The 10,730-nt window shown below is 35.4% G+C and overlaps 1 pseudogene across 1 annotated transcript; it reads right to left on the bottom strand.

Moving 5' to 3' along the window:
• Window positions 1-5,472: 5,472 nt before the first annotated feature.
• On the bottom strand, window positions 5,473-5,958 carry LOC308557501 (large ribosomal subunit protein uL11 pseudogene; annotated as a pseudogene). The gene has a single exon. The product of its transcript is annotated as a large ribosomal subunit protein uL11 pseudogene (transcript).
• Between the last annotated feature and the right edge of the window lie 4,772 nt (window positions 5,959-10,730).

Raw genomic sequence — 10,730 nt, 5'->3', positions numbered from 1 at the left:
TTTTTATTTTTATTTTTTTTATTGAAGCTGTGAAATTATTCAAGATCACAATGGGGGTCTATTTAATGAGAGTTAAAATTTTAGTAAGGGTTACATGGCCCACATATTCCTCATGGTTTATTGATGCAGGACTGGTGCTTTATGAAAAATGCATTATATTATAATGAGAACAACCAAAAGAAATAAAATAAATAGTAATTAATAGTTGAGCCATACATTCTCTAGCTAGTTCAACCTATCTGAATACCTGAAAAGAATTTGGGAAGAGCTTTGCGCTGTAGGTTAGAATAGATAATATGTAAAAATTTCTTTTGAACCTGCATGCTTGAAAGAATTTTTAGGTAGAGCACATACCCATTTTTTCTCCCAATAATTTTGCTAGAATTAGGCATTGACAATTTTTTCATATACTTACCTAACATATATTGTGTGTCCTATTCTGCTGGTGACCACCTCTGTCTAGAAGAATTTGGGAGTGGAAAATGGACAAGGGCTCATTCTCCTGTGCTTTGTATAAGTAGGCCTGTGATGAGCATAACTATAAAAGCCAATGCTTATTCTTACTCAGGAAATTAGGAACCATGTAGAGAGGGTAATGGGTCTAACTCAGGGAGCCAACAAAGACTTATTACAAATTATGATCAGTTTGTCATTGTTCAAGATAATCCTGGTTTACTTTCTATGCCCAAATTAGATCCAGGTCTTCAAGTCAGCAACCCTCCAGATGGTGGTAGTTCTTTGGGACTTGACATTATTTTAAAAGGTCACCACAGGCAAATTATAACTGGCACCTCATTCTTATCAGAAACAAAACACCTGTGATCTTGCTCCAATTTCGAATCATTGATGAGACAGTTTCCCAAGGCAGTTGCTCGCCGACTTTCTTTCTAGGGGAACTATGTGAACTATTATTTTTCCTATTAAAAACTCTTTCATGTATTATATAAACCAGCCCATGATGTTTCTAAAATATTGTCACTTAAATTTGAGTGAAAAACTATTAGTGTTTTTGTTTAAAAAAATGCTATAGGTTCACTTACAGTAAAATCATTTAAGAAATATTCTCTCTATAAGATGTGTATTCCTCCCTGAAGTGTCATAGCATTTCTGCAAATATACATTTACTCTGGTGCCTCAGAAGTATTGTGTGTGCAAATAGATAGATATTATTTGTCTTTATATACTATATATAATGCATATAATATGTTATATGTAATATATATAATGTTTAAATTATGTTTCAGAAGTTCCTTCCTCCTTCCAATATTACAGAGTAAAAAGAGTATTAAAGTGTGAATTGGTTGCCCATTCCCTCATAGTATCCCCATGTACTCACAGATATGCAGCTCTCTGGGTTTTCTGGGGGTTTTTTGTGTGTGTATACATATATGTGCTTTATATATATATTAATATATATAATATATTATATATAAAATATATATTAAAATTTATATATATAACAGAAAACCCATATATTTATATGTACATATGTAACACATATATGTTACATGTATATGTAATGAAAATACATTGTATTGGCATATACTACATGTTATGTTATGGAAACAGACAGGTTGTGAAATGAAAGTGTATCTTTTATTCACCATCTTTAAATATTTGCTACTACTTTGCCAAGCCAGTAAGAACTGATGCTCATAATGAAGATTTAATGAACTTTTAATTATGAATTAAAAGTTAACTTATGTTCAGTGTAGGTTTGAATGTAGTGAATTTTATTCATTTATTTAATTGTTCTCTTCCACATATCTACTTGAGTATTTATTAAAAAAAAACTTTAATCAGTAGTAAGTTCATGTCCTGAACCCTAGCCCTACACCTAAAGTCTGGATTCTTCGTTTGGTTTGTGCTAATAAACTCTTTCATCACTTCCAAAGAGTTATTTCTTTACTCTAGACTGTTCCCCTATAAACATATTTCCTTGATAGAGACTACTCATCCACTTGATTGTTGAGTATAATTCATGTAGTAAAGATCATTCTCTGTGCTTCTTTGATGACTGTCTTTGTAGTTTATTTTTTTATATTAAAATTACCAGAGACAACTCAATGTCTGTTTATAGCAAAAACTGCAGTTTTAGGAACCACCTTAATGTGTTGTAAAAAATATGGATGTCTGAAGTGGGACCTGGGAACCATTTTTATTTTTATACTCTGAAGTGTAGCCTCATTTGACAGCCACTAACTACTCCTAGCATATCAACTCCCTAAAGGTACACACATACATATAACCTCCCTGTGGAACTCAGTGGCCTTTCATTTCCCCAGTCGTAACTCCAGCCTCAAGGACATAAATAGGCCATAGTGATAGGCTATAGAGTTTTGGACTAGAGAAATGAGGAGACCTTCCAAATCAGGTTGCCATTTTTCTGTTTGGAAAACTTCTTTCATTACTTTCCTGTCTTGAAACTCCTGAAAATGAAGATGACATCATCTCCCATTTTGATGGGGATCCTCAAGCCAAATTAGAAGAGAGACATAGTAGAGTTATAGTATATCCAGATGGATAGTAGATTGGTTAGGTTAGATTTACTTTGAAATTTGTGGAAAAATGCTCTTTTCTTTCCTTTGTCTGTAGTTGACTCTACTACTCATTAAATTGGTAAGATTTTGAGGATTGAAATTATTTTGGGGACTGGGGATGTTGGTCTTTTTCTGGGTTCCAATCTAATCTTACACATGGTTAAGCCCAGTGTGTTAGAACAGAACACAAGGAGATTTAGACCAAAACCTGGTGAAGAATCAAGTTTTCCCTGAAGTGTCTTTCACATAATGATACCCATTGGAAACTAACTGCATCTTTGCAGTTGCATGATGATTTTAAGAATCCAAGATTTAAAATCAGATTTATCTCTCTTAATTGGACATTTATCTAATACTTGACATTCTACCTTGTGCTTATGCCTGTGCTTTAATGAATACTTTTTCAATGAATGAAAAAATAATTTTTTATTGACTCCTTATGTGTAATGTTTTTGACCTCTTTAAAAAAATTACTTCATTTATTGAAAAAGTTTGAAATCATAATTTCCTCCCTAATTGGGCTCATCCTCTCTGTAATTTGCAGACAAGTAAGTTTCCACATATGGATTATGACAGTTATGAAAATAGCAAATCTCTTTTAGTGTTTGGCATTTGCCCAACTCAATTTTCAAATCTAGTTTAAAAAAAAAAAAACAAAACCCACAGAGATAGCTGTTTAGCTACACATAGAGTCCAACCTCCTTACCCTGGTCATATCATTAATTTAAAAGATATTTGAGAACATTTTGACAAAGTTCAGATTCTTGATTAAAAACAGACATATTTTCTGTTTATGCATTAGTAATTTTTGTTGTTCACAGGGAAAAAAATGACTCACCATGATATTTAATTGGTAAACAGATGGAGAAGAATATTATTCACTTCTTTTCTTTGTTTGTTTTCTTTTTGAAGAAGTAAAAGGTCATTTTCTTCTCCGGCTTAAAGTGGTTGAGAGCAGCGCAACAGATGTGGTTAATTTCATCATTTGGAGTGATATTGTTTGTATTAAAAAGGGGCGGAGCAAGAATATTTGGACATATGTTACATACATCTTCCTTCTATGTATATTATGGCCAGAATATAAACTAAAATACATGTCAAAAACTCCAAGAATTTGAATATTTAAGATATTGATCTCATTGGTAAGTAATAAATGAGGAAATCAGAGTTTCACAATGTGTGTTCTCTGGGGAAAAGCCATTTTTAAAGGAATCAACAGGTATTATTCAAGACAGAAACTCTGTGACCAAATACATTTGGGAGAAACTAGGCTAAACAAGTCAGACAAATTTCTTTGTTGCAGTACTTCTCAGAGCAGTGAAAATGTTAAATTGGATGGTGTGATACATATGATATATATTTATACATAGAGATTCTTAGAGATTCTTAGGGAGCAAGGTTCTGTAGACCATACCAAGGAAAACTGAAATATTTCTCAATTCATACATTAAGTCTTCAGGATTGTACTGTGTATTGGTATGCACTAATGAGAACACTAAATGGTATGTAACTCATCTCAGCTCGATGAATCATCTACCTTTTTCTGTCTAAATTCTGGTTCACCTTTCCCTTTTGTCTCACCTGTGGAAAAAGGTCATTATTAAAATGTGCTTTAATTTTACCCTAGAAAACTTTGTCAGCAGGAAGGAGAAAAAGAGCTTTATTTCTAACTTGAAATTATACCAGGCTATAACTCTGGTTAATAAAATACTTAGATCCTTGATGAAAGAAATCGTCGTAATAACGATATTCATCATCATTATTTCTTCAGAAAGAGAATTGGCCTCTGGGTATACTTAGGCTAATCCCATCTGCCACCACAGAATCTGGACTTTGAAGCAAATGTATTAGGTATTTCCTGGTTCACATCCCCAGATAATGAAGAGCTTCATTAAATATAGAAAGCTCTCCATACCCTCTGCCTCCCAGTGGTTTAATATATAAAAGCTTGTGCTAGACACAGAAATTATATTTACATTATCAAATCCACAATGTTGTATAGTCAGTTGTGTGAGAGAGACTTAAGGTCACTCTCTATCCAGCAGCTGACAAAAGATAGTGTTTGAATTTTACTCTCTTCTTTGATTGATTTTATTTAAAAAGGAACAACAGAAACAATAAAAGTGATACAAAACATTTCAAAGCCAATTTGCAAGTAACAAGAGCTTGCTTTTCTGCAAGAGCAAAGATGTTCCAGTTGAAAGATATGCTAACATCAGCTCTTGTGATCTTTCCTATCCCTGCAAGGCAGACAAAAACACCTAGCTAACAGGACCTATGCTGGAAAATGAACTAGAAACCTGGGTAAAGCTGCTATGGAAAATTACCAGACTGCGTATTATGTAAATAGTATTAAAGTCAGAAAGTCAGTTCAGCCAAAATGCTATCTTGGCTGCCTGTAAGCCTAGTCTTGTTCCAAGGCTCTGGCACTTAAGGTCAAGGAAAGATGTAGGTGCCTACAGAAGCATCATGCCTGACAATGGTGTGTCACTGTGTTTTCTTAAATGAAAGCTCTAAAATTGCTTTTTAAGTGTTCTGATAACCTATGAAACAGTTATAATCTATTGTGGGAATTTTAATTATCCAAAAAAAGAGCATTTCTTATGACCTATCTAAAAAGTATAAACTGTGGCAAGGTTTTGTGAAGGAATCTGAACTATTGGGTAAAGTATATATGTCAAATCATGTGAAATTGTCAATATTCTACTGTTTTGACCCCCAAATTTTAGTTTTATATTAAGGTAATAAAATAAAAGGAAACTAAATGTTATAATGAATAACTACTACAAACTGAAATTTAATCTTTTCTTTTCATCTAATTTTTCATCTCTCATTTTCTGTATCTTACTGCACACAACTAAAAGAAGTGAATTCACATTAGCAACATTCACCCTAGAAATTGCTGGGGTTCTTTTTGGTTGTGAAGTGATCTTTAATTGAAAAGTTTTTCTTTATAGTCATTTATGATGTCATGAGGATGGTGGCCATCAACATTGCAGCCTGCAGACTGAGCAGTCCTCAGGATCACTTTGATGGTTCCAGAGCATTCTCTAGCTAAAGATCTGTGCCAAATCTGTTGGGCAATGTTGACAATCTCATCAAAAGTGATATTTCCACTATGCTTAATGTTTTTTTGATTCTTTTTGTCTCGTGGTGGTTCTCTGAGGACTTTGATGATCAGGACTGAGGCAGAAGGTACTACCTCAACCTGGGCCTGTCTGTTCTGAATGGTCAGTTTCACTGTAATCCTCAGGCCCTTTCAATCACTGGTTGCTTTGGCGATGTCATCACCAACCTTTTTTGGAGACAGGCTCATTGGGCAGATCTTGGGGGCCAGGGAAGACATGGCACCCACTTCCCCACCAGTGCACCTCAGATATACGACTTTGATCTTGTTGGGTTCAAACTTCTGTGGCATTGTGGAGGTGGCTGGTATCAAATGAACCTGGATTCTGGACTACTGAAGAAACTTGCATCTGAGCCCCTTCCAAGCAGAAAGCCGAAAGGTGATTTATCGTTTAATGAAAGAGGAAGAGTGCTCTCTTAAGACAACAAAAGAATGGACATATTTTGGTAAATTTTAGTACATTAAATTAAAGTCATCTGTATATCAAGGCAATTGTGAACAAAGTTAAAAGACTTGAGAAACATTGAGAAGATTTTGGCAACTTATATAATAGAGACTATAACAAGGTATTATTAAACAAAATGTTCAAAGAACTACAAGTTAATAAGCAAACCCAAGAAGTTGATAGAAAAATGGATAAAGGATAAGAAAGTTAAGTTACAAAATAATAAATACTAACATCCAATTCCATAGTTGCCATAACAAATTACTACAAACTCACAGACTTAAAACAACACAAATTTAATATCTTATAGTTCTACAGATTAGAAATCTGACACAGTCCGCAGTGCACTAAAATCACGTCATCAGCAGGCAGTATTCCCTCCTGGAAACTGTGGGAGAATCTGTTTCCTGCACATTCAGGTCATTGGCAGAATTAAGATTCTTGATATTGCAGTACTGAGGTCTTCGCTTTTGTGAAAGCTGTAAACTGAGAGTCATTCCCAGCTTCTAGAGGATGCCACATTCCTTGGCTCGTGACCCAACTTCCTCCATTTTTAAAGTCAGCAATGATAGGTAAAATCCTTCTGACATTGCATTTCCTTGATTCCATCTTTAATGCTTTCAAGAGTTTATGTGATTGGGTTAGAAGAACCAGGGTAATTCAGGATGCTCTACCCATCTCAAAGCCTTTAACGTTAACCTGCAAAGTCCCTTTTTCCATGTAAGGTAACATATTCCTAGGTTCTGGGGATTGGGATATGATTAGTGGGCATCATTTGGCCTCTACAGCCAATAAAAAAAGGTAATGCATTTAAATTCATTTGTAATCAGAAAATATAGATTTAAAAAATGAGATGTGATTGAATTAAATTGAATTGTCAAAGATTAAAAATTGAATTTTATTTTATCCATTAAATTGGCAAAATTAGAAAAAACACATGACAATATCAAGTGTTCCATAATATGTGGGGCAACATAGACATAGTATGTTTATAAACCAGCAGAGGGATATACATTGGTGTAGGTAAAAAACATGTGCTAGAAGGCCATTTAAACATATATAAATAAAATCTATATATTTTACGAATATATTATGGATATGTTTATATTAATAGAAATATTTTTAAAATAAAAAAACATATCCATCAAAATAGTCACAATGATTGCCTCAAGAAGAGAGTGTAAAGAGAATGTGACTGGGTAGTAATCAAAATGAGCTTTATTTTATCTGTAATTTACTTTTTTTTTTTTTCTAAAGCCTGAAAGCCCAATATGTAAAATAATCAAATAATAACAGTCCTTATTGTGGGAAGTGGGATAGTTTTTAATCTGGGTTAGTTTTTAATCTATCTATACATTTGGATTTTTTTAACTTGTAAAATAAGTATATTTTAAGAGAAGAAATGGGAGATCTCTCTATACACACATACTCACTTAAGTGTCTTTAATAATTGTTTAAACCAGGGTCTGCAAATTCGAACTTTTGAGCCAAATCATGTCTGATGCTTGCTTATGTAAATAAGACGTATTGGAAAACAGCCACTGTTAGCATATTGTATATGGACGCATTTCTGATACAATGGCAGAGATGGGTCATTGCAATATAGGCCAGATGGCCCACTAAGCCTAAAATATTTACCATCCGGCCCTTTTTATCCCTTTTGCTTAGAAGTGATGCCTCATTAGAGCTGCCTAGGACTGACTGTCACTAGAGCTCATGGCCTAACCATGGGTGGATGGGTTTCAGAATTACTCAGCATCAAGTAAATCAACTAGCTTCTTAAAAGCTGACAGATCACAGTGTCTGGTTAAGAGTAACTGCTAATGGAATTATTTAATGTATAAATCACATATTTATTTTCAGCCACAAGACTATTATACTTAAAGGCATGTACTGAAGGGCAGAGTTTTGTTTGGTTCCTGACTGGAGACAGCTAGTCAATCAAATAATTATGCCCCACTGTGCTTATACAGAGCTCTCTACCCAGGTTTTTTACAAGCACTGTCTAATTGAATCTGTTCATCCAGTATCTCAATGATAGAACTAATATTCTCATTTTATAAAAGAAACTGATTTTCTGATAAATCAGGTGAAGTTATTTGTTTAGTATATTACATAGATGACTAGACCCCTCACTTCTTGCTGCCTAGTGTGAATTTTTTCTGTTTTCTTCTCTATTGAATGAATCTATAAGTAAGATAAACATTTGATGGGTTAGATTGCTGTTTCTTAAAATGATAAAGAATCCTATATTAGGATATGGCTTAGTTCTAGGAAAATAAAATAAAAATCGGAGCCTGGCCAGGCGTGGCTCAGCTGTTGAGTGTGTCGACCTAGGATCCATGCGATTGGTGTTTGATTCTCTGTCAGGGCACATGACCGAGTTGCCGGCTCGATCCCCAGTTGGGGCTGTGCAGGAGGCAGCCGATCAATGACTCTCATCATTGATTTTTCTCTCTCTCTCTCCCTCTCCTTTCTTCTCTCTGAAATCAATAAAGATATATTTTTTAAAAATTGGAAATAATGTACAACTCTTGGTAAACCAAATTTCTCCAACACACTTGAACCTATAGGTGTAATTTGAGTCATATTTATGTTCCCACTGTTGTCCCGCTAACTTCAAGATCCTAGTTATTCAAACAAAAGTCTAACCCCTGTCACAATTTCCCACTAGCATTGCTGGCATTTTCCACATTGATCATGACCTGCCAAAGCTTTCACTTATACGGTTTTCTAGACAAAATCTTTCCCTGGCCCTTTGGGCACCAGTGCAGGTTTTAATTGCTCTATTGTCCCATTTTTTTCAGAGCCCTGCTGATGCTGCCAGCTTCCAGTTTCCTCTTCCAGCTCCAGTACAGTATGGCAGTCTCCTGAGAAGAGAAAATAGTTTATCTGGCTCTCTTTTTATGTTCTTGCAGTAGGGTTTCTAAGGCTCCAAAATAAAAGCTTTTCCTGTGCACTCACCCAGTCTTTTTTCTCCTCAGGGCTTGCACAGGCCATCGGATGGTCAGAGGGCAACAGATTACTGTGTCTATCACGTCATTGCACATGAGTCCACCACTCTTCTAAATGCCCAGGTCTTGTAGGTAAGGTAGTTGGTAGTATAGGTTCTTATTTCTCTGTTGATAATTTTCTTCTGGGGCCCATTCTGGTTTTTCTTGAAATAGTTTCTGTTACCTCGCCTGAATCTGACAGTTGTAAGACATGTCTAAATCCTAACATTGGACATGAATAAGAACTAACTTTCTACCCTCTCATCAGAGGTAACCAAAAATTATCTTCTTACCACCTCTGAACTGAGAGTGAGTGAATATAAGAACATATTGTTTGGGGAGAAATATTATTACTCATCACGCCAAAATACCCTGTCTCAATCCCTTGTTTAAAAATGATGGTTAAGCCCTGGCTGATGTGGTTCAGTTGATTGAAGGATCATCCTATACACCAAAAGGTATTGGCTTTGATTCTGGGTCAGGGCACACATCTGAGTTGGGGGTTGAGTCCCCAGGGTGGGTACGTGCAGGCGACCACTGGTAGATGTTTCTCTCTCTCTTCTCTCTCTTTCTCTCTCCCTTCTTCTCTCTAAAATCAATTAAAAAAAACCAAAAAAACAGATGGTTAATTTTATGTGTCAACATGGCTAAGCCATGGTGCCCAGGAGTATGTTTAAACACTATTCTAAGCACTTCTGTGAGGGTGTTTTGAGATGAGATTTATGCTTAAATTGGTGCACTTTGAGTAAAGCAGATTATTTGATTTAACGTGGGTGGGAATTCTACAGAAGACAGCCCTGGGGTCTTGAACTGCAACACTGCTGTCTTCCCTTTACTAAGTCTCTAGCCTGATGGCCTTTGGACTTGTTCTGCAACACTGGCTCTTCTCTATGTCTCCAGCCAGCTGGCCCATCTTGCAGACTTTTGACTTGCCAGGCTCTGTAATTACCTGAGTCAATTTCTTAAAATAAACATCTCTTTCTCTCTCACCCTTTTTCTCTACACACACATGCACAGACACACACACACATCTTATCGGTTATGTTTCTCTGCAGAACCCTGCCTGACCCATATGACTCATAAAATATGTGGTTAATTAAATATATTTACATTTAAATTACATGTAATTATGTTTACATTTAAAAATTCATATTGAGTTATAAGCACTCAATAAATTCTTAGGACACAACATTTAAAAAGAAACACATAACAAACATTATCTGGCTTTCGGTCATTATGGTACCCAGACTCCAAGATGGATCCCACTGATCCCAGCCTCCGAATGGTATCCATATATTTGTGTAGTTTCTTCACAGTTGTATCAGGTTAAGTGTGTATTACCAATAGAGCACAGGAAAAGCAATGGTATGTTACTTCTGAGATTACGTTGTAAAACACCAAACCTTTCATCTTCATTGCTTTCTGTGTTCCCCTCAGATTATTTTCTCTGAGAACTGTAAGGAGACCTCCAGGGACACTCATGTGGTAAGGAACTAAGGCCTCTGTCTAATAGACATGAATTAACTTAGGATTCCTATCAATAGCCATGATAGAAAGCTTGGTAGTATATCCTTTAGCTCCATTCAAGGCTTCAGATCATTGCATCTCAGGTGAAAATCTTGGTT

Source organism: Miniopterus schreibersii (assembly GCF_964146895.1).
Source record: "Miniopterus schreibersii genome assembly, chromosome: 5".
Lineage (NCBI taxonomy): Eukaryota > Metazoa > Chordata > Mammalia > Chiroptera > Miniopteridae > Miniopterus > Miniopterus schreibersii.
The sequence above is the reverse complement of the archived record's forward strand: the minus strand, read 5'-3'. Positions and strand labels throughout refer to the sequence as shown.